The sequence below is a fragment of the Mustela nivalis genome (genome assembly GCF_964662115.1).
Source record: "Mustela nivalis genome assembly, chromosome: 4".
Classification (NCBI taxonomy): domain Eukaryota; kingdom Metazoa; phylum Chordata; class Mammalia; order Carnivora; family Mustelidae; genus Mustela; species Mustela nivalis.
In genome coordinates this window covers 2,067,553-2,092,135 of record NC_139023.1, presented here as the reverse complement: position 1 = coordinate 2,092,135, position 24,583 = coordinate 2,067,553, and the positions used below count along the sequence as shown (strand labels likewise).

The window sequence follows — 24,583 nt, the reverse complement described above, 5'->3', positions numbered from 1 at the left end:
GCTCCCATCAACAAGGGATGGTTTCCTTGACATGACAAACATGGGCATCGGACAAACGCTGGACCAGGGCTGGTAAACCTGGGAGGAGATGCAGCAGCAACGCTGCCCGGGAGGGTCATAATTCTCTTACATCAGGCAAGCAACGTCGAAATTGTTCAGTCTCAGAACTGCAGATAAGTTCTATGTCACTATTATCAAGTGACTATCGACCGGGTAAACTAAAACATACCGTAAGGTTCTATACATTCAGATCTGCAACACACAAGATTACGAATCCATGAAACTTTTCTTCATGGTCTTTGATCACAACTGGATGTTCTCAGACCTTGAGTTTTTAAATTCAATTTTTTTTTGTTCTAGTATTTGTCTTTTTCATTTGCATTTGCTGTAATCCTGGAGTCCAGCCCTGGCCTTGTTAAGCTCTGGGCTTGTGCACTTTGCTATGTTCCTTCACCTACTTTCTCTTAGGGCATCTTACAGCATAAGGGACCTAGTCAGTGGTATTGTAACAGCCTTGTATGGGGACAGAGGGTGGCTGCAGTGGTGGTGAGCACAGCCTCACGTGTAGACTTCTCGAATGGCTACAGTGTACACTTGAAGGTAACGTAACGTTGTGTGTCAACCACACTCAAATTAAAAGAACATACAAAAATAGATTTGTAAAGAGAGTACAGCGTGGAGTTAGGAGCTCAGGCTTGGAGTCAGACTGTCGCATCAGAATCTCGACTCTGTCACTAACCACATGACTTGTGCAAGTTGCAAAACCTGTGTCCACTTCCATGACCTCATGTGTTAAGTAAGAATGAAACATAGACCCTCTTGCAGAGCTGGAAGGATTACTTGAGTTGTTGCCTATGAAGCTTTACAGCTTCAATGTTCTAGAAAATATTATAGATATATTATATTATAGCTTTTTGATGTATTAGATGTATTTTATGTGTTTCTGTGAATGAGTCCTTTGACCTGAGAAGTAGGATTTCAGGTATTATTCCCAGTTTATTCACCAAGGAGAATAATTGCCTCTGCCGAGGTAGGAGCCGTGTTGGTGGCAGAGCTGGGGGTCACAGAGTAGTGGACTTGCTCTGATCGTCCTATTCTCCACTTTGCTTCCCATGCCTCTTCCCAGAGAAAGCTGTCAGAGTAAATATTCTCTCAGAGTTCAGAGAAATATGGAGGAAATGGACCAAGGCCTCAGCCAGGGAGCAAAAAATAAGCTTCAGACTTTAGTAAGGGCAACATTTGATTAATGTTTGGGTCTGAGCCTGTTTGCCTGAATTGGATTTCCTGCCTCATTGTAGGTCAACCCCAGCGGGTATGGAGACTGTCCGTGGAGCTAAGGTCCCGAAAGATGGAAAAGGTGTGCTTTGCGTAGATGATCCTAAAAAGGAAAAAGTCAAAGAGGGGCTGAACTTCCGGTGGCCATTTCCCCCCATGATCAGTCAGACAAGTTGACCCCTTAAAAAGAAAGAGTGGAGACAGGAACTGAAAATATCACTTCACTACTCTCTTGGAAGAGAGCACGCAGGACTCTTTTTCCCTGTATGGGAAACTGGAAGTCCAGTATTACGAGGAACCTCCTCTTCCAACTCCTGTAGTGCCGTCGTAATGGGAAGCTATGCCCTTCCGCATATCCCATTAAGCATGAAGGACCCGAAAGAACAAGTTTATGATGTTTGCGTGTAATCTTCGGTCTTCACCTCTCCCCACTGAGGAATATGGACCCATGGGTAGACGGCCAACTCTCAGTCTTTCACGATTTGGATCAACCGCTGCCTTCCCATGAGGAAGAGCCAGGAGAGGAGAGAGAAGTAGGACGTGTCTTCTACCACAGTGTCCTTTTATCCAGCAGGGGTAAAATTGAACCCCATTTATGGAAAGGTGAGGAATGGGTAAAACTGACCCCCCAAGATAAACTATGTTATGAACTGTCTCCTATCACCTTTTTAACTTATACTGAACATTTATTACGAATCTAAAAGGAGCAAATGTGGTATACGGTAATCATTTCAGTTAGTGATTGGGATGTGGTTTTGTAAGAATTCCTCGGTCCTGTTTATTATTCCTATTTTCTCCAGGACAATCAAAAGACATGGAAAAACTAATCCAACTTTGGTTGCCTTGAGTCGAAGGCCAGAGTGGTCTGGGTGTTGGAGCTGCAGCCTGCAGGAGAGTGAGGTCTACCTGCGAGACAGTTGGGAGCTGCTCCCATTAACGAGGTTGGAGCCTGAACCACACTCTTCCTCGTGCCCTTAATGTTGTCCATTTTAGTTTGCAACACCTTGACTTTCATTTTGTCCTCATCTCCTTCTGGGACGCCAAACTGCTGCTCTGAGGGCAATGAGAAATCCAGTCCTAGAAGAAGTTAAAATCAGAGAGTGGCAGGTGTTTTCCTCCCCCACAGTGCCTTCCTCTCAGCCCCGTATGCCATATCTCACACACACTCACACTCGCACACACGCGCTGGCTCTACAGCGGTGTCACTGAAGCAGAGAGTGAGGTACGGTTACGTTCCAACCCCTGAGCTCAAATTATCAGCCAACTACATTTTCGAACTCGAAGCATGGGCAAACTGCCATTGAATTACAGCGAACAACCCCCCCATGAGGGCTCAGGCCAGATGTGAACGCAGCAGTGCAGAGGTGAGGCGATTATGTGCAAGAACCATGTGACAGAGCTTTTCCCAAAATGGACTGACTTAAGAGAAACATTCTGGTGTTTTCAGGACTTCAGTCCTGCTTTCTGGAGATGTTCCATCACTATAAACACGAGTATACATACACACGAGCAGACTTGAAGCTGGGTCCAACATATGTCGTTTCATTAAATAATCTTGTTAGAAATGGGAGAAATCAATGACACAATCTAAAAGTTCTGCCAGTTGAAACAGTCAGACAAATGCTGCGTGGAATCTGGAGCCCATATTCCGGTGTCAATAACGTGGATTAGAAAGCCCAGAGCTGTTAGTAAGGTTTGGATGATTTTATAATGCAGGAATAGATGGCCAGCTTGGCAAGCTTCGAGTGGTAACAGAGCCCTTTGGAGCTGTGCTTTCTACTACCTTTCATTTGAAGCTCACTTTGTACTACTTCCATGGAGAGCAGCATGTTGCAAAGAGAAATTTCGGCTGTGATAGGTTGGGCCGAGAGCATTCTGAAGTTGTATTTGCCTGCAATGTCCTTAGGAGTTCCCATTTCCCCTAGCAGAACATTCTAGAAGTTATATTAAAATTTTACTCCACTCTCTCCAGTTATGAAACGGAGATCTAGAGTTCATCATCAAGATGAGATATTTCTGTCTTGTAGCAGGCAGACTCTCTAGTGCCTTCTGCTTTGAACCACCCGTGAGACACATAAGAAAATGACTCAATGCTTTGAGAACAAGGAAGAAAGCACAGAAACATGAGTATTTTGAGCTCAACGAAAATGTCATATTTTAAAGTCAAAAATCTTAATGAAACTTAGACTTCATGATTATTCTTCCTCAAGTCTCCAATAGCTTTCTGGAGTAAAGTGTGAATTTGTGAGACGGACGCACAGGGTCTATCATGCTTAGCCGGCACACGTAGGTGCAGACAACATACCTGACCTAGAGCCCAAAGAAGAATGAAATGACAGAATCTACACATTGAAGATTTACTAACTGAAGGGGCTTCTCTTAAGTTTATTGCTTTTATGGAAATGCCAGAGCCAGTTCCTGGATATTTATAACTGATGAGAGATAGTTGTCTTGACTGTAAAGCCACTTACTCAAAAAAGGACAGACAAAAGAGGAAAGGGAAGAGAATGAAGAGAAGAAAGTAGAAGAGAAGAAAAGAGAAGAAAAGAGAAGAGGAGAGAGGAGGGGAGAGGAGGGATCTTTAGCGTCCCTGGGCAACTGAAGACGGTTACCACGATCACGGATGGAGACACAAGGCCCTGGACAGTAATTTATTCATTCATCGACATAAACCGGGGGCTAACGGTGGAAGGACCCTAAATAAGAGATTCTTCAGGTTCAGGGATGACAGGCAGCTTGAGTTTCAGTTCTGGCCAAGGTTTTAAGGGTCTCGTATCTGACACCACTGAACCATCCAGAACAATGCCCTCAGCATCGAAAGAGTTAGGAGAGCTCGAGTCTAAAGCTGTATGAATACTGTAGCCATTAACCAGATGTTTAACTTTATTTAACTTCAAATTGATTAAAATTGGATAAAGATAAAAATTATTTTCCTCATTCCAAAAGACCACATTTCAAATGCTTAATAGCCACACATGGCTAGTGGCTCTCTGACTGGACAGCACAGACGTAGGACATTGCCGTCATTACGGAAGCTTCCGGACAGTGCTGATCAAAGGAATAACCATGAGTAGTTTCACCTGGGCCCTTCAGGAAAACGTGGTCTATTTTAGGCCCTCGTCCGAACAAGCACATTACTACATAGGGAGGTTCTTGTCCGAGAGTCAAGCCACTGAAAACTGACAGAAGATGTGAGTGCCCTCACAGCTAGTTAAAGTTGAAAACTGTTATAAAATGTAATTTAATCCATACTTATTTAAGACTATATGTTAATCACTGTCCGACCTAAAAGCTGCCTCAGGACATTTGTCCTGGCACAAGATCCAGTTTTTGCTCCCCGGCTCTTTAAAATACAGGTGTTAAGTACCGTTCAGGCCCAGCTGGGCAACTCCTGCCCCGACCTTGGGTTCCACGTGGCTGAACGCCCCCAGGGGCCTCCCATGGACTCAGAACAACTGCGTGTGATAACGTCACACCTGCCCAAGGTTGTTCCGCATTCAGTAAGTCCACGTTCCCATGTTGCTGCCCTTTCGTCCTTTCTGAGCATTCGGGACATGTCTACATGGTAGACGATGATGACAGGTAGATAAGTGAATGAAGTTAAATACCAGTAAAGTATTTTATCCTGTCTCTCATCAACAGTTACTTCAATCCCTTCTTGATAACAACTCCCTTCAATAAGGTTTCTATAAGCAAATGATTTGGCAAATAAAAGGTATCAATTAAAACACGTAAATGTTAACAGAAAAAAATCACAGTATTATTAAAGTTATATTATTTATTTGTATCTTATAAAAAGTTGTAGAGTTCTCCAAGTATACCATCAGACCTCCCTCCTTTGAGATAGACTGCTATCAAAATAAATCATAAACAGTTAAAAATAATTATCTCAGAAAGGCAGCCATTTTCAAGGCTAAGAGAGAAAGTTGTGGGGATAAACTAGACAAACGCAGTTGGTTTCAAACTCTTACTGCCTCTCCATGTAATACTGGGTGTTGGCCCAGAGAAGCCTTCATTTTGCGGGGGGACACTTCAGTCTCTATAATCCAGAGAACACACTTGCTGTTTTCTGGAGGAGTCACGCTCCTCTAAGACCCTTTTCAAAAAGTGTTTTTTAACTTTCCAGCGTACAAGAGTTTGTGTCAATGGACTGAATGGGTTAATGTTTCTAGCCTTGGACGGGATTCTATCTATGAAACACCTCTTAGCTATGTTTTCAGAAAGTGTGTGTTGCTCTAGGGTTTTTTCCCGCGGTATCCTAAGGAGATGAATGGAAAAGCAAAATGAGTACTGAGCTGTCATCTTGCTTACCAGTCAGTTTTGAGGGAAAAATTCATATCTGAAGCAGGATGATTTAAAATGGAAACTGCGAGCAATGCTGAGTAATCAAGATGATAACATCATACCGTGTGGAGCTATGGAGTGTCCCCAGGTCTGACTGAGACACTAGTGAGTGAGCGTCTGAGCCAGCGAGAGACCCCAAAGACCAGAGAGTCGAGAGTCCTGAGACAAAGATTCTTTGTCTCCGACCCTGAATGCAGAAGGAGCTCCCTCCACTCTTGTAGCTCCAGCTCCCGCAGGCTGTGTAGACGGAGATGCTCGTGCGTCCACGCACCCACACACATTTACACACGCATTTACACAGAGGGTTTCTCCGGGTTCTCCCCCACCGAACCAATCCCACGAAGCTCCTTCCCGTCCCTGTGACGCACCTGCAGTTTGGTTTTCTGGCCGGGAAAGAGAGAGTGGAAACTTTTGGAAGCCTCAAGCGCGTCTTCAGTCAGCCAGGACCATGAGTCGCATGCGGCCCCCCGTGTCCGTGGGAGCAACCAGGTAACGTGCCGAGCAAAGCCGCGGTAACGCGTGGGACCTGCCCTCCGCCTCGCGACTCGTTCCAACGCGGTGGATCTTGTGCAAATGCTTTGTGATGCTGTAGAACGTTCAGTATCTACCGGTTTCTGTGCATTGCATCTCTTCCTTCATCCTCAAGTCCCAATAATCCAAGCCTAATAAACCTTCCTGGCCTTCTAATTGTGAAGAAGAGTGTTAATATTTTTTAATAAACAAAAAAAGGACACTTTTATTTTACATATGATAGACATGGAGATGATAGCGACACATGCATCGGGTTCTAAGACCTTGCGGTAAGCTTGGGTCGGGGTCCTGCTACTGATAATCGCGCGCTTCCTTTGTTACATGTGCATTTCCTTTCACAAGGTCTGAGTTACTCTTTCCCTTTAAAGATCTATATTTGATAAGGGTACTTTTTTTTTTTAAGAGGGCGGGAGGAGGAGGTGGGGGAGGGGCAGAAGGAGACGCTCTTAAGCAGGGCCCGTGTCGGGTACACCCGTGCCCCCGTCGGGTACACCCGTGTCCGTGTCGGGTACACCCGCGTCCGTGTCCGTGTCGGGTACGCCCGCGCCCGTGTCGGGTACGCCCGCGCCCGTGTCGGGTACACCCGCGTCCGTGTCGGGTACACCCGCGTCCGTGTCCGTGTCGGGTACACCCATGTCCGTGTCGGGTACGCCCGCGCCCGTGTCGGGTACACCCGCGTCCGTGTCGGGTACACGCGTGCCCGTGTCGGGTACACCCGCGTCCGTGTCCGTGTCGGGTACACCCGCGTCCGTGTCCGTGTCGGGTACACCCGCGTCCGTGTCCGTGTCGGGTACACCCGTGTCCGTGTCGGGTACGCCCGCGTCCGAGTCGGGTACACCCGTACGCAGGGCTTGATCGCGCAACGCTGAGATCACGACTTGAGCCAAAATCAAGAGCTGGACACTTAACTGACTGAGCCACCCACGTGCCCCTATCTTAGTCTTCTTTTTTTTTTTTTGTTAATTTTGATATGGGAAGTCTTTATTCTTTTAATTTAATTTAATTTACAGTTGATTAATTAACATGACAGTGGACGATGAGTTTCAGGGATGGAGGTCAGTGGTTCACCAGTCTTCTATAACACCCAGCGCTCAGTACATCACTTACCCTCCTTAATGTCCCTCCCCCGGTTACCCCAAACGCCCACCCACCTCCCCTCCAGCAACCCTCAGTTGGTTTCCTATGATTACATGTCTCTTTTGGTTTCCCCTTTTCTAATTTCCTCTTGTTTTAGTTTTCCCTCCCTTCCTCTATGCTTCTCTGTTTTGTTTCTTAAATTCCACGTATGAGTGAATCTTATGATGACTGTCTTCGTCTGATTGACTTAGTTCTCTTACCAAATACCCTCTAGTTTGAACCTCTAAACTGTTTTCCAGAGTGGCCCCTCGCTTAGTCTTTGCAGGAAGCTGAGACTTGGATAAACTAAGTTAATGTTCAAATTCTAACCATGAATAAAAAAAGTAGATTCCATGGGAACTCAGACTGATCTGAACCCAAAGCTATTAGCATTGCCGCTATGACTTACAGACTTATTGTCTTAATAGTACTTACACCTAATACCTTTTGGTGACAGCTGGCATACCTGATGCCACACTGTGAGATTTTTTTTTCACATTGTGAGGTTAAAAATTCTCCCTTCTACAGATATTGGAAAGATACGTGAACTTGCCACATTTATATGGCAAGTTACAATACTCCTTTCAGTTTTTATCTCTGGATCTTTATTTCATAACCACTTAATTATCACAATCTCTTATGTTTCATCCCCTGAATATTTATTGAGATCTGGAAGGTCTGGGAACACACATGTGAACAAAACCACCCCGCTGCTTGCTCTCCAAGGGCTCACAGTCTTACGGACGCAAGAGATGATTCTGCAGGCAAAGCACAGTGACCCAAAAAGATGCTAAGAAAGCCAGGTAGGGTCCGAACCCCTCAGAAAGCCCCACTACCTCGTCTGGAGAGCAGCAGCCAGCAACTCTCTTCTTGACCCAACAGGTAGTACGGATGATTGCTGCCGTCGCCGGCGGACCATCGGGGTGCAGTTTTCCAACTGCTAGGAAGCTGGGCTTCCAGCCGGGAACCATCCGGATACTGCAGGAGCCATTTCCTGGCACCTGAGACTAATGGTTCCAGAGCATCTGGTCATAAGTTCAATAAACATTTATTGAGCACGTACAATATGCTAGGCACCATGGATGTAAAGTCACACAACACACCATGGGGACGCTGACATGCAAGTGAGTAACCGAAATGCCCCGTAAGTGCACCCCAGACTCGTGCTCAGGGCGTCCTCAGAGTCTCCTGCCCCACCCCACAAGGCAGTCCTTCAGACTCAGCGCCGACGATCACGCGCCAACCACCAGGAATGTTGCACAGTCTGAGAGAATCACATTAAGAACCAGAATGGCCACCTGTCCTACTTGGCCCAGGTCCGTCCCCAGATCCCATCTTGCTCTGGAGTAACTAAAGCATCCCCTCTTTCACTCTCAAAAATGATCCTGCTTGTTTGATAAATGATACAGTCAACCAACCGAGGTCTCATGAAGGTTGATATCTGCTTGGCTCTAGCACACAGGGAACGGTTTCCTGCTCTTTTCTGGAACCCTGACTAGGCGCGGAGCCTAGTGCTGGGTGCTAGGGCCCCCCACTCTTCCAGAGAGCCAGAGGCAAGGGCATTATCCTGCGCTACTGATGAGGACGTGAAATTTTAGGGAGTTCAGTTACTTCCCAGGAGTCACAAAGATATTAAAGGGTAATACTGGGATTCAAACACAAGTGTGTCTCGCTTCTTGTAGCCACAGAAGGGTAAGTTTGACAACTACATTAAGGACCAGAGAAGAATGATTCTCAGAGAAGCTGTGGAAAACAAAGTAGTTGATCGGGTGCGAGACACTCTGGACCTGGACCTTCACGGTAGAGACAGGAGGTCTACGGACGCCACAGCCTGTGAAAGGCCCGATCCTCCCCCACCCCCACCCTCTCCTTGTCTAGGCTGAGCTCTCCACCACCATTTCTTCATCTCCGAGGCGGGATTCGGACCACAGCGCATGCACCGGCGCAGGGGTGGCTGACTGAGGAAGCTGGTGGGGGTGGGAATGTGTCCCCATCACACAAGCTCTCTGCTGGGCTGCCTCCCTCCGAGACAGACTTTGTGTCTTTGCAAGTTTCCTTTTCCCTCCTTCCGTACGGAGACTTAATCTAACGCCTCCGGGATATGAGAAGAGAGAACTTTTCACCAGTGAAATGGAACTTTCATGGTCTGTGAAAGATACATCTCTTTTGTTAGTCTCTTTATTCACCTCTGCAGTACTATAAACCGAAGCAGGAAATTATACTTCACATTAGGAAACATTGTAGAAGGCACGGTTAGAGCGTTTCATGGAAATCTGTCCCAGTTGCTTAGGCTTTATTTCCTTCTTCCATAAAAATTGCTTAATTGGTTTATGTGATAATAAAACTAATCCATCATAATTGTGGGCAATAGAGACGACAGAGAAAGGTATAAAAATAAAGTGGAAATTGTAATCTCACCACTGAGAAATAACCATTAGTAACGTTTTAATGATATGTTCCTGGATATTTTTCCATGCTAATTCATGTACATATGCTATTTATTATTTCAAATAAAATTGTGGTATACTTTTCTAAGCTATGTTCTCTGTATATGTATGAATATCTGTAGAATGTTATGAATATTTTTATGGCATAAATGTAGATCTACCCAAATTTTCTTTGCATTGTAATAGTGTACTAGGTGTCTATACCCCAATTATTTTTATCATTCCCAAATAGCAAAATATTTGGATCGGTTGGTTGTTTCTTGCTGTGTTCTGTTTTTAGGGTTGTTTTTGTTTTTGTTTTTGCTATTCTATAAAATCCTACAATGATGATTATTACAAATATATTTCTGTATAATTGTCCACTCAGTTGTTTCTTTTAGATTCACTCTTAACAATGACATCTTTTCTTTGTTGACTCACGTCACCAGACTTAGATACATCACATTCCCGTCTTCAGTGCACAAAAGCCCGTAGTCTGCACAGTGCATTCAATATTAGAGCTTTCGACCCTTTTAAACTTTGCTGCTCTAACAAGAAATTTTATTGTTAATAATTAACTTGAGTTAATTGAATAATCAGGAATTCACACTAATTTAATTACTTACGAGTTAGACTGATCTATCTAACTGCTGGTGAGCTTAATATAGTTTACATGGATTTTTAAACATGTGTAGTTCTTTTTTTGAGAGTGTTCTGTTCATATCCTTTGCTCATTTAGTCACTAAAAAGAGTTTTTATTATTGTTGCTGTTATTATTACTATTAATTTCCATATATGTGAATTCTTTGTATGTGAACAATATAACAATATAACAATAACATAACATATATAATAATATAACAATATAACATAACAACATTGATCTGTTGTTCATGTCCTAAGTGTTTTCCCCGGGTGGTCTTCTGTCTTTTTGTGATTGTGAAATTTAAAATTGGCTTTTGCAAGTGCGTACGTACAGATGTACTTGTGTGTGTCTCTGTATGCGTGCACACACAAGAAACAGGTGTGGACGTGGATGTAGCCACGGACGGGCGCAGACATTCCACGTTCCCTGTCACCGCTCACTGCTGTGACCTCCAGCGGTTACCTGACCCTCACGCTTCCACACGGAACGTTCCCTGGTCTTCTGGTGTGGAACTCTGTCCCTTCTGTGATGGCTTTTTGGTGCACACAGTACACTTCTCTCTGTTGTCTTCAGCTGGAAGCTCCCTGAGCTCCCCACGGCGTCCAGTGACGGGGACTGAATAGGGGACTGGAGGAAGCTTCGTGTCTCACCTCCTCTCAGGCACCAGGACATTGTCCCACCGACGTTTAGCCTCAGGGATCTGCCCCAAGTCCCGGCGCAGAGCCCTTGTCCCAGAGCCCACCGCTCCTCTTTCCAGCATCTTCCCTTGGGTCCCGAAGCAACGAGAGGCCCCTCCCAGAGCCACGGGACTGCAGCCTCCACGGCTCCCCGCACCGGGGTCCCAGCTGTGGCAGGAGGGAGGGACCCGATGGGCCCCGCGCCCTGCTGCTGTCCCGCTCGGTCCCGCAGGCCCTCTCTCTCTCAACAGCACCATCCCCGCTTGGGAGTCCCTGGAGGCAGCTGAGCCCCAGTTTGTCGCTGCGGCCACTAGATGGAGTCCGGCCATTAGCCTGAAGGGACAAGACGCTGACGTGTCCCCCACCTCCGGGTGGACCCAGTGGCCCTGGGGTAACCAGAATGCGACCCTGCCACTGTGCAGAACGGTCTCCGGTGGCCCTTGCTACCCTCGGGGACAATTCTAGGTAAAGCTGGAGATCAAAGGGCTTTGTCTGTCTCCGGGTCGTGAGCGAATGATCCATTCGTGAAGCTCCTCGGGAAGAGTGGAAATTGCACGTCCGGTGTTCCAGGACCCCGTTCCCTGGACCCCTCTGGTTCCCTCTCTCCTTAACCTCTGCTTCCTGCAAAGACACGAGTGTTCCCTGCATCTCTGTCCTCAGCCAGAAATGTCTGCCCCGAAGTCTTCCGAGCTCTTAGATGCACCTGGTGAGGAAAGGTTGCTGCGCTGAAATAGGAAAAATATCAAGAAATAGATTGACCTTTTAATTTTGTCTAAAGGATGAAACGCCAGACGGACCCAGAGCAGAATTCCTCGTGGTCGCGTGTGCTCCGTCAGAACCTGGTCAGGAAATGATATTCGGGAATGCTCTTGCCGCGGTCCTATTTCTCTGTTAGTTCTCACAGAGGAAACGGCACGCTTTGCAATGGCCATCCTCTTCTGTGCTTTATTTCCTAAATTCCCAGTTTTTAGCGGTCACCTGCATGTCCCTGACCCATCAAATACAAACTACACATGAGACACGGGTGCAGATAAGACAAACAGAACAAGGCCCGGCAGTTACAACCCGAGCACTCTCGCTTCTGAAAATCCAAGACCATGTGCTTCCCCCGGACAGAAAGGAACGGCCCCAGCTGCCCCAGGAGGCTTACAGCAGTCAAGTCAACCTCACCCTCAGTTAGGAATAGAGAATATATCACTTGACAGACTTACACTAATAAGTCTAACTATTCCCCCTCTAAACGGCTCCCGTCCGGAGGGATTATGACGGAGGTCCCCGCATCAACCTTCGTATTGTTAAGCTTGAGAATGATGGAGACATTTAAAAGGCAAACTTGAGAAAATAATCAATTATTTAATTGGCCAGTAGAGGAGCGCCGTATGTGTGAACTCCAAGACAGAGGAAGCTTTCAGGTTAAAACAAAAGACCCCTCGTATATCCTCAATGCTTTAAAAAACATATGTTATCACTTACTCCTGTAGGTGTGCTTTTCAGGTATACAGTTCAGGCTTTATTCTTCTGTCTGTTCTCGGATAAATACTAAGAGTCTCAGGCAAAAATGTGCAAGGACAGGTTGGGTCTTGCAGCTTGATGTGAAAGTCAGATTGTTGCATAATAGCGATGGTTTTATAGAAAAATGTAAAGTTGTCATCCCCCGAATTTGCTGTAAATCATGACATTTCTAGAGAATTCATCTCCGTCCCATTGTATTCATAAAAAATAACATTTTGTGTATCTATACACTTGATCTGACGCAGTCTTCTATTTAACATGCTAATTTGAACATTCTAGGGTCTTTGTCAGCGTATAGCTCTGATTTTAAAAAAATAACAGTCAAATTCTAAAAAGATAGTATTTGAGAAATGAAGAAATGCAAGCTATACTCTGAATTCTGTGGCTCTTGTGTTAGGAAACAGAATTTATTCATTTGAAAATACTTAAAAGTTACAGTTGACCAAAATAAATGCAAATTCAAACATACGATATGGATATCGTAGGGATAAATGAGTAAGCTGGAAAAGTACCGTGGATTAGAGAATCTGAAGATGGAGGTCCTGATGAAGTCTTGCTAGCACAGGGCAGGTTATTTAACTATTTTGGGATCGGTTGCTCCATCTGTAGCTCATGCATTCACCCAAGAATTTCTTGTCAAGAGCTCACGTCTGCTTAGCACTGTTCTAGACACTGGGCACCGAACACCCTGTCTCCATCAGGGTTACAATGTGCTGGAGAACGACAGAAGGTAAGTCAAATGTGTCAAATGTGTATTGTATTAGGGAGCAGGAAAGGCTGTGGAATTAAGCAGCAAGGGGAAGAGGGACAAAGAGAACCAAAGCACTTGCCATTCTAAGAAGGGTCATCAGGAAAAACCACTCTGAAAAGGTGACGTTTGAGCCAAAGTCTCAAGAAAGTAAATGTATTAGGAAAAGCATGTGTCAGGGGTCAGTGCAAAGACCCTGAGGTGGGAATAGAACCCTCCTACGTGAGGAAGGGTCAGGACGCTAACGTGGTTGGAGGAGAGCGAGAGCGAGAGAAAGAAGTGGGACAGGAAGTGAGAGGGGACAGAGGTGGGGGTGGGGCGGGTGGGCTATAGGCAAGGAATGATTTCAGCTTTTTCTCTGAAAGAGATGGGAAGTTATCATGGGGTTTTGTAGAGAGACATAATATTTCCTGGCTTGTATTTAAGAGATCACGTGGGCTGCCGTATTGAGAAGAGATGAAATGGGGCCAGAAGCAGAAGCTGTGAGACCAGCACGGCAGGGAGTTCAACACTCAAGGTGCAAAGACCAGGTGACTTGATCTAGAGAACAGCAGTGTCAGTCCTATATACGTTTCAGATCAAATTTAATAATTCACATGAGAATGACTTGGAAGTTGTACCTTCTTCACAAATATGAGATGGTCATAATGTTCTTATTTATAAAATTTTTGACTTTTCTTCTGCATATGCTATTCCAGAGCCACTTTAGAGACAATTTGTGAGTTTCATTTGAAAAAATAAAAAGCTGTCAAATTCTAAAAAGAGGATATTTGAGAAATGAACAGCTTCAAGCTATACTCTAAATTCTGTGGTTCCTATTTTAGGAAACAAAAATTTCTATAAAGAGACTTGTCCCAATTGGATCTTAAATCTTATCTCTTAAAGATTACCTGTCAATATGATTATATGTTTTTCCATTAATCCATTTATTTTACAGATTACATTAATATATTTCCAAATAGGACTAAACTCTATCTGGTACAGTGAGTCTTGTAATGCTGTTTTTGGATCTGATTTGTAATATCTCATTTAAGACTTCACATTTATTGGGGCACCTGGGTGGCTCAGTGGGTTAAAGCGTCTGCCTTCAGCTCAGGTCATGGTCCCAGGGTCCTGGGATTGAGTCCCGCATCGGGGGCTCTGCTCTGCAGGGAGCCTGCTTCCTCCCCTTTCTCTCTGCCTGCCTCTCTGCCTATTTGCAATCTCTCTCTCTGTCAAATAAATAAAATAAAAAAAAAAAAAGAAGACTTTACATTTATTTTTACAGATAAGATTGGTGCATGTTTTTGTTCCTAAAACAAAACAAAACAAAACAAAAAAACCCACAGCTGGATAGTTGGATGTCATGGTTATAGTAGCTATAGGGAATGAGTTGGGAGGTACTTCTCTTTCTCTGTACAGAGTTTAACTATCATAGGAATTGCCTATTGAACACTATTAAATTATCTGAGCTGATTGCCTTGTGGAGAGAAGTGGTTATCATTTCATTTTGGACTATACGGATACTCTACCTCTACATAAATTGACTTTCAGCGATTTACATGCTCTTGGAAATTACTTTTTTATCTACCTTTGTAATTTATTTTCTCATTTCCATTAACTCAAATCTGTTGTTCTTCCTTTTCTTAGTCCTGGCATCATTATTTATTCTTTCCCTCCTGGGTCAAGCGTACATATTTTCTTTTCTGTTATGATGATTTTTTTTTAAAATCAGCTTTTGTCTGTAATAAAGATTTAAGGTTTTTTTTCTTTTGTCAATTAATACTTTATCAGTAAAATAGTTTCTTAAAGTTCCCAGGATTAATTTTTTTAAATTAAATTTATTTATTTTCAGCATAACAGTATTCATTATTTTTTCACCACACCCAGTGCTCCATGCAATCCGTGCCCTCTATAATACCCACCACCTGGTACCCCAACCTCCCACCCCCCTGTCACTTCAAACCCCTCAGATTGTTTTTCAGAGTCCATAGTCTCTCATGGTTCACCTCCTCTTCTAATTTACCCCAACTCCCTTCTCCTCTCTAACTCCCCATGTCCTCCATGCTATTTGTTATGCTCCACAAATAAGTGAAACCATATGATAATTGACTCTCTCTGCTTGACTTATTTCACTCAGCAGAATCTCTTCCAGTCCCGTCCATGTTGCTACAAAAGTTGGGTATTCGTCCTTTCTGATGGAGGCATCATACTCCATAGTGTATATGGACCACATCTTCCTTATCCATTCGTCTGTTGAAGGGCATCTTGTTTCTTTCCATAGTTTGGCGACCGTGGCCATTGCTGCTGGAAACATTGGGGTACAGATGGCCCTTCTTTTCACTCCATCTGTATCTTTGGGGTAAATACCCAGTAGTGCAATTGCAGGGTCATAGGGAAGTTCTATTTTTAATTTCTTGAGGAATCTCCACACTGTTCTCCAAAGAGGCTGCACCAACTTGCATTCCCACCAACAGTGTAAGAGCGTTCCCCTTTCTCCACATCCTCTCCAACACATGTTGTTTCCTGTCTTGTTAATTTTGGCCATTCTAACTGGTGTAAGGTGGTATCTCAATGTGGTTTTGATTTGAATCTCCCTGATGGCTAGTGATGAAGAACATTTTTTCATGTGTCTGATAGCCATTTGTATGTTTTCATTGGAGAAGTCTCTGTTCATATCTTCTGCCCATTTTTTTATATGATTGCCTGAGAGAAAGCCCAAATTCATAAAACTATGAATGAAAAGGGAAAGATCACAACTAACACCAAGGAAGTAGAAACAATCATCAGAAGTTATTATCAACAGTTATATGCCAATAAGCTTAGCAACCTAGATGAAATGGAAAACTATAAACTCCCAAAATTGAACCAGGAAGAAATCGACAACCTGAATAGACCGATATCTAGTAACAAGATTGAAGCAGTGATCAAAAACCTCCCAAAAAACAAGAGCCCAGGACCTGACGGATTCCCTGGGGAATTCTACCAAACTTTCAAAGAAGAAATAACACCTATTCTCCTGAAGCTGTTTCAAAAAATTGAAGCAGAAGGAAAACTTCCAGACTCTTTCTATGAAGCCAGCATTACCCTGATCCCCAAACCAGGCAAAGACCCTACCAAAAAGGAGAATTTCAGACCAATATCACTGATGAATATGGATGCTAAGATTCTCAACAAGATCCTAGCAAAGAGGATCCAACAGCACATTAAAAAGATTATCCACCATGACCAGGTGGGATTCATCCCTGGGCTACAAGGATGGTTCAACATTCGCAAATCAATCAGTGTGATAGAACAAATTAATATGAGAAGAGAGAAGAACCACATGGTCCTCTCAATTGATGCCGAAAAAACATTTGACAAAATCCAGCATCTGTTCCTGATTAAAACGCTTCAAAGTATAGGGATAGAGGGAACTGAACTTCATCAAATCTATCTATGAAAGACCCACAGCAAAGATCATCCTCAATGGGAAAAAGCTTGCAGTCTTCCCGTTGAGATCAGGAACAAGACAAAGATGCCCACTTTCACCACTCTCGTTCAACATAGTATTAGAAGTCCTAGCAACAGCAATCAGACAACAAAGAGAAATAAAAGGTATCCAAATTGGCAATGAAGAAGTCAAACTCTCTCTATTCGCAGATGACATGATTCTTTATATGGAAAACCCAAAAGACTCCACCCCCAAACTACTAGAACTCATACAGCAATTCAGCAACGTGGTAGGATACAAAGTCGATGTACAGAAATCAGTGGCTTTCGTATACACTAATAATGAAAATACAGAAAGGGAAATTAGAGAATCGATTCCATTTACTATAGCACCAAGAACCATAAGATACCTGGGAATAAACCTAACCAAAGAGGTAAAGGATCTGTACTCGAGGAATTACAGAACACTCATGAAAGAAACTGAAGAAGACACAAAAAGATGGAAGACCATTCCATGCTCTTGGATTGGAAGAATAAACATTGTTAAAATGTCTATACTGCCTAGAGCAATCTATACTTTTAATACCATTCCGATCAAAATTCCACCAGTATTCTTCAAAGAACTGGAGCAAATAATCCAGAAATTTGTATAGAATCAGAAGAGACTCTGAATCGCTAAGGAAATGTTGAAAAACAAAAATAAAACTAGGGGCATCACGTTACCTGATTTTAAGCTTTATTACAAAGCTGTGGCCACCAACACAGCATGGTACTGCATAAAAAGAGACACATAGACCAGTGGAACAGAGTAAGGAGCCCAGATATGGACCCTCAACTCTATGGTCAGTTAATCTTCGACAAAACAGGAAAAAATATACAGTGGAAAAAAGACAGTCTCTTCAATAAATGGTGCTGGAAAAACTGGACAGCTATATGTAGAAGAATGAAACTCGACCATTCTCTTACACCGTACACAAAGATCAACTCAAAATGGATAAAAGACCTCAACGTGAGACAGGAATCCATCAGAATCCTAGAGGAGAACATAGGCAGTAACCTCTTCAATATCAGCCACAGCAACTTCTTTCAAGATATGTCTCCAAAGGCAAAGGAAACAAAAACGAAAATAAACTTTTGGGACCTCAACAAAATCAAAAGCTTCTGCACAGCAAAGGAAACAGTCAAAAAAACAAAGAGGCAACCCACGGAATGGGAGAAGATATTTGCAAATGACAGTACAGACAAAAGGTTGATATCCAGGATCTATAATGAACTCCTCAAACTCAACACACACAAAACAGGATGAATTTTTTTTTTCTACCCTCTTGAGGTAACTATGGAGTTCCCTTATTTTCAATTCTTACAGTGTTTTAATAAGTTCATGGAAGAATAACCATTTTCCTCTGGGTACTATTTCACTATATCCCACAGGTGTTTGAAATGTATTGCTCACATTCTTATTAATTTCTACCATGAAATCTTATATTTTAAAGTCATCTTTAAAACTCAGAGTCATTTTGAAAAACAAAATATCTCATTTCCTACTGAATAGTTGTTTGGGGGTTACCTGACTTTTGGTTCCAGCTTTATTGCAGTGAGTGCTGGATTTTTTTTTTGTAATCTCTTTATGAACACAATAAGCACTACTTTGAAGAATCTCAAGACCTTTTATCCAGAATTTAATTTAACATAAAAGTTAGTTTTAATTTGGATGAAGTGCTTTTAAGCAAAATGAAATTCGACAAATTTAGATAAAACAGAAATACACATGCTAACTGAGAGGAATCTAGGCTGAATGCAAGGAGAGAAATCCTAAAGAGTTCAAAGAATCCTGGCAAGAGATGGTGTTAGCCTGAACAGAAATGGAGACACAGAGGTCAAGTTCAGTTTAGGACTGAGCTGGTAGTTTCTAGAAAATTAAGGTGAACACAATCAGAGGACTGTTGGTCGGGAGCTCGGCAGTCAGGTCGGCCTGAGGGTAGGGACTTGAAGTCACAATTACTCAGGTGATATGAAAAATTGAGTAGGAGGCACCACCGTCTGTAAGGAGTGGTGGGTCAGAGGCGTGAGGAGAGTGGTGAGGGTCTGATCATACAGCCGCTGGGAAGGACGAAGAGAGGGAACACTGGAGTCCCGAGCAGAGTGTTAACTTGGAAGTGTTGAATTTTTAGTTGAATCTTTGTATCAGCTGGTTGGCCTGCGTTGCGTGGAGGTTGAGTTTAATCGCTCTTCAGCTCCCTCCATGGAGAATTGACAAGAGAAGCAAGATCTGGAAGACGAGAGATGAGGACTGGTGTTTTCGACATGTTTAGCACAAGGTACCAGATCTTCTTCTTCTTCTTCTTTTTTTTTCTTTTTTCTTCTTCTTCTTTTTTTTTTTTTTTTTTTGCTTTTCTGATTCTTTTCTTTTCCTTGTTTTTTTTTAATTTTGTTCAATTTATTTATTTCCAGAAAAACAGTATTCATTATTTTTTCACCACACCCAGTGCTCCATGCAATCTGTGCCCTCTATAATACCCACCACCTGGTACCAGATCTTCTAATACAGGAGAAGATGAAAATCTGAGTGCCCAGGGCTGCCTGGGTGGCTCAGCTATTTCAGTGTCCAACATGATGCTTAATTCTGGCTTGGGTCATGATCTCAGGGTCCTTAGACTGAACCTCTCTCCCTGCCTCAGACTTGACACTCAGCGGGGTTCTGCAGGATAGTCTTCCTCTCCCTCTGCTCTCCCCACTGCCCCCCTGTGTTCTTGGTCTCTCTCAACCTCTCCAAAATAAATAACCAAATCTTAAAAAATAAAAAAGAAAATACGAATGCCCAGAGTTTGATTCAAGAGTTGTAGTAGTACTGAGCCTTAATCAGGCAGTAAAAAAACAATAGATAAGTAAAATCTGGCAAATAGAAGAAGATGGTGTGAGGGCAGTATGACCCCGTACCTAGCGAGCATACTAGAATTTACTCTCCTCTGTGCTGCCCTCAGTGCCTGAAGCAATTTCTGTGGGAGGCTGTACACGTATTCCAAACTTTCTGGCATCCTACCCCCCTCCTCGTTTATCAGAAATTAAATTCCTTCTCTTGATAGCAGCACATTATGTTGAACAAAATGGTATTGCTTATCATTCCTTCTGGTCTGTATTTTCAGGATTGCCTTGTGCCTATTTCCAAGTTGTTTCCATATATCCGAAGGTTGCCCTTCGCTTTTGGAGAAAGGTTGGAGTAAAGGACGCACTGATTCATTACTTGATTCTGTAGGCAACTTCCCTGAACGGTCAACAGTCTTCCAAATATAGCTTTGTACTATTTAAAAGTAACCTTGTTCCTTCCTTTTCATACTTGCACACTATGAATGCAAGGCATAGAAGCAAAGCAGAAACAAAAACAAGAACAAAAAAACACACAAAACTAAAAAAGAGCCAAAAAGTTCTACATGAAAATAAGAGATAAATGTGATGACCTAATCCTGCTGGGGATAATCAGAAGTAGGTTTAAGTTTGACAAAAGTGCAGTAAAGCAAACGGAGGAGCGCTATGGAAACTGCGTTGGCATCTGTGGGTTGGGTCTACCCCACGGAAGGGAGGTGTTCCGGACTCCTGCAGAAGAAGGACACCACGTACAAGCAACTGCCCAGGACTCTTAGAGCAGCTGGATGGAAGCCAGTGTCCACATTGCTGTTTTGTTACGGGGAAAACTAAGGTAGTGGGAGTAGAACCTGGCATGGAAAAAGATAAAAACAAAGCAGAAAAAAAAAAAACATGCAAAAAACCAACACAATTAAGTTTAAACCCTCCTACCTTGGTCACACTCCACCATCTAAAACCATAACAACATTGATTTATACAAGCCATCATGTATTTCAGCGGCCACCCTGCGACGGTGCGTGCTTAAGAATAGTTTGACCGCAGGTGCTCTGTCTGGGTCAAGTTAGTGAGTGGAAGGCAAAGTCTCTTGTTTTAACTAATTTGGCACCCAGAAAATACACCACCCAACAAGGAGGATTTGAAACTTCTTTTCCCAGTGAGTGGTCAGCGTGCCGTCTCTACGGTAATGAAGGCACCCGTTTGTAGCCTCACTATGAACAAAACACACACGGTAGGTCCTTTAAAAAGGTGGGTTGAATGCATGTTTCAAGTCTGTTAGTCTGTTCTTTTCCCTCCAGGATAAAGTTTCCTCACCTATAACATAGTAGAAACAGTAATTTCATTACTGTTGAATTTCATTTATTTTCATTACTGTTGAGGCATTAATGTATGCCTCAAAACTGAGGCATACATTTCAAGCAAGGTGATCTGTGTAAAGTATTTAGCAAACTACCTTTCATGTAGGTTATTAAAATGTTAATCATTTTTTTTTCCACCTTGGACAGTGTGATTAGCAACATGTAGCAACCCTACTTAAAAAATAACTGAGACCACAGTCTGCACACTGGTTTTAAAAGAAAGCGTTTTTTTAAATGACGTTATATATCTAGACACACACACACAACCTTGCATTTTCACGTACACACGCGCACACACACGTATACCTGCGTCCGTACATTTACTCACCTAGACGCGGGGAAACCCCGAGAATCATCCTGGCTCGCTTCCTCTTCCTCTGCTTGCTCACATGTGGTCCTGTCACCTCTCTCCAGACACTGTCCCACCCCTGGCTCCTTGAACGTGACCCATTTGACATTCTTGTCGGAGCCAACTTCCATTAGTTTCCCAAATTAAATAATTCAACGGCCTGCCGTCTGGGTCTGCCTGCTTTCTGTATTCCCCAGTCTACGCTTCGTCATGGCGTGGCCACCATACTGATCTTCTGAAAACATAAATCAGATCAAGTCACTCCCCTGCTCCAAAAGGAAGGAAAAAAAAAATCAAATGGCTTCATATTTCATTTGGGAGAAAAATCAAACTCTTTGAGGCTCTCACAGCCTGGCCCTGCCTACCTCCCTGAGTGCTGGCTCTGCAGGAACTTCCAAGACTTCTTCCTTTTCTCCAACACGCCAGACTCATGAATAGCCCCACGGCTTTTGCGTTTGATTTCTCTGCCTGGAACACTTCTTCCTAGACGGTCTCAAGCCTGTTTCCATGCACCGTTCATGTCTCAGTTCAAATGTCACCGACTCAGGAGAGCATTTCCTTACACTTACTCAAATCACTCTCTCCTTTTCTCAGACCCTCTGTCACATTAGCCTGTTTAATTATATTAATAGAGTTTATCACTGTGATGAAAGTTTACAGTTTACTTTCACAAAGCAAAAAGAATTCTCCTTTTAAATTATAAATGCAATTTTGTTTTGCCTTCCTGAGAATAAATCTTGGTTTGTTTGTTTTTTTTTTTTGAGAATCCTTTGCCTGCTGATTAAGATTAAGATTAAGATTAATTCCAGGAGGGTTGTACTGAGAAAGTCTTAGATAACATCAAGCTCTTGAAAATCAAACGCCACGCTTTGGTCCTGAAAAAGGATGATCTAAATTCCTCTATCTCCTTTAGCTTATAAAAGATCAGGGTTTTGTGGAAGAGATCAGAGGGAAATCCAGACAGCAAAGAAAGACCAGGAAGCCTGTTTCCTTTCTGACCCCGGGAACTGAGGAAGCAGGGAAGAGAGGAGGCCCCTCCCCCACACCCGGGTCTCATCACAAGCTGCCCTTAGGCAAAGCACAGACAGTTAGCTTGGGGGCATGGCATAGCCTGCAGTAGGAGTCCCAGAGTTCCCCTGAGTTCCCTTGCCTTCTACAATGTAGAAACAGGACCTTGAACTCTGAAGGTCCAGCTAGGGAAGCTTATCAGAGGGAGTCATCTTCGTAAGAAGCAGGTGGCTCTGTAGTGAGTTCTGAAAAGCAGGTCTTAGCTAGAACTAGAAGGAACCACTGTCAAACCCCAAAAGCCTTTAGGGGCAGCAGTAACTGAGAGGAACTCAAGACATCGAGGGATGCCTTGGGCCCTGTCTCAGCCCAGAGAAGACAGATGATGATCGTTCGTCACCGTAAACTTCTGCTGCAAACATCAGACAATTAGCAAGGAACTCCCTGGCCTAGAGCTTTGACTCATCCTCCCTTTTGGTCAGGGAAATTACCGCAAGAGAGGCCAGACGAGCACCTGCGCACGTTGTCGAAGAGAGACTGGGCTTTGTCCAGAACCAGTCTGATAACCAGTGGTTATCAGAAGCACTTGGGGAGCTCCTAAAGCCCCCAGAGGCCCCGGCCTCTAAAAGTGGGAAGGGCCTCGGCCTTGACACCCATTCCATTCCCCATCATAATCTGATACCCACCAAAATCTGAGCACCACTGCCTTGGAGGAACTGTTTCTCATGATTTGTTTGGATTAACGCTGAACCAGAGGTGACTAGTCCCTCCCACTAACCAGTAGGTGGACGCTCAAAGGAGATGGGCTACAGTCTGCGTGTTCCTTAATTTACATTTTACAATATAAATAAGTTAAAATAATATTCACATACAAATAAATATTTTATAAAAATAACATTTTATAAAAATAAAAAATATATTTTATAATATTTACATTTAATTTACAAAATTTTTTAATTTCCATGTTTTCTCCGTACATCCAACTCTTAGGTGGGGCTCCGTTCCGTCATGTGCACCATTTGTTTCCTAATTTACTATATCCTCTTACAATTAGAGAGGATGCTTCATGACGGGAGGGAGCCTGTCTCTGCTGTTCACTGCTGCCCGCCAGTGGCACAGAGGAGTCACTCGAATATTTGTGGAGGGAATCGGTCAGTCAGTTGATTAACCAAATCATTCACACATAGGCACTTAGCAGAGAGAATCTGGTGCCAGGAGGCACTCTATCTACAAGTAAGGAAGAAGCAGGGAAACAAGGCATTGAAATTCTGGCAGAAGTAGAACCAACTATTTTTCCAAAACAGCTAAGAAACCTTTAAAGAAGTAAATTGCCTGTCCCTATCAAGCGAGAGGGTTGGTTTGCGTCCCTATATGTGGAAATACATCAGAATCGAGAGGTAAGGAATAGAGTCTTTCCAAATTTGACTGGAAGATTCAAGTAAGTAGGGGCTGAATACTGGAGAGGCAGCTGCTGTGGTCTGTCAGCTGCCTGGGGAGCGGTGAGCCCGGGTGACGTGTGTCGTTGGCTTTCGACAGTCCTTTTGTGCATTGACCTTTCTGATACCCAGCTTCTCTGCTTCAATTTATTTTTTTTTTAAAGTAAGTCTTGTTCCTTACTATGAGATCTAAGTCTAACGTATAAATCTTATAAAATATAGAAGAAAAATACCCACGATTATATTACCTGGCTGTTATCATCACCGTTAACCAAGTCATCTCATAAAAAGGAGCGTTCACTAGGACTGTGATTTTTGTCCCTCTGCTGCGTCCTCAGACCTATGCGTGCCCGGGACAGTGCGTTCATTAAGACACGCATTACCTAGTTCTCTGCACCGCCGTTACTCACTAGAATAAGAGGATTCCCTCTCCTCCCTTTGATCTTTACGGGTCCTCAGAAAGAAAACTGTGTGTTTGTACGTTTCTATTAGCCTTTCTTCACTTCCTCTGGCTTTGACTCATGGATTGAGCTTTTCAATATTTCTAGGCGCACTTTAAAATCTTTGACTCTCCTCCCTAAATGAAAAACTGAGCACAGACTTTACAAGAGACAGGCCAAGCAGAATGTAGAAGAGGGCAGCTTTCCAGATCTCGCATTTTATGATGCATTTAGCAATCTGAGCATCCTCCTGAATTTTAAATAGCAGGGCTGGAGATTGACTCACAGTCAGCTTGAGTTCTGCTGGGACACCTGGCTTTCTCCCACCCCAACCCCCGGGAGAAGTTCCACGTGCTCTCCTCGGTTTCCGGGACGGATGCATCGCTGGTGTTTTTCCTTTATCACATCAGATTTTTTTCTGCCTTTTTCTTCCCCCTTTCTCAAGGCACA

At 43.4% G+C, this 24,583-nt stretch overlaps 2 long non-coding RNA genes across 3 annotated transcripts in view; one reads left to right on the top strand and one right to left on the bottom strand.

Moving 5' to 3' along the window:
- LOC309862545 overlaps positions 1-24,583 on the bottom strand; it is a 531,010-nt gene that overhangs the window by 147,683 nt on the left and 358,744 nt on the right. The gene's annotated exons all lie outside the window — the stretch shown is intronic.
- On the top strand, positions 1,215-9,801 carry LOC309863190. Of its 2 annotated transcripts, XR_014310922.1 has the most exons (4): positions 1,215-1,878; positions 2,076-2,216; positions 7,934-8,069; positions 8,149-9,801. It is a non-coding gene; the product is annotated as an uncharacterized lncRNA (long non-coding RNA). The 2 variants fall into 2 exon arrangements; XR_014310923.1 differs by having other exon boundaries at positions 1,215-2,216.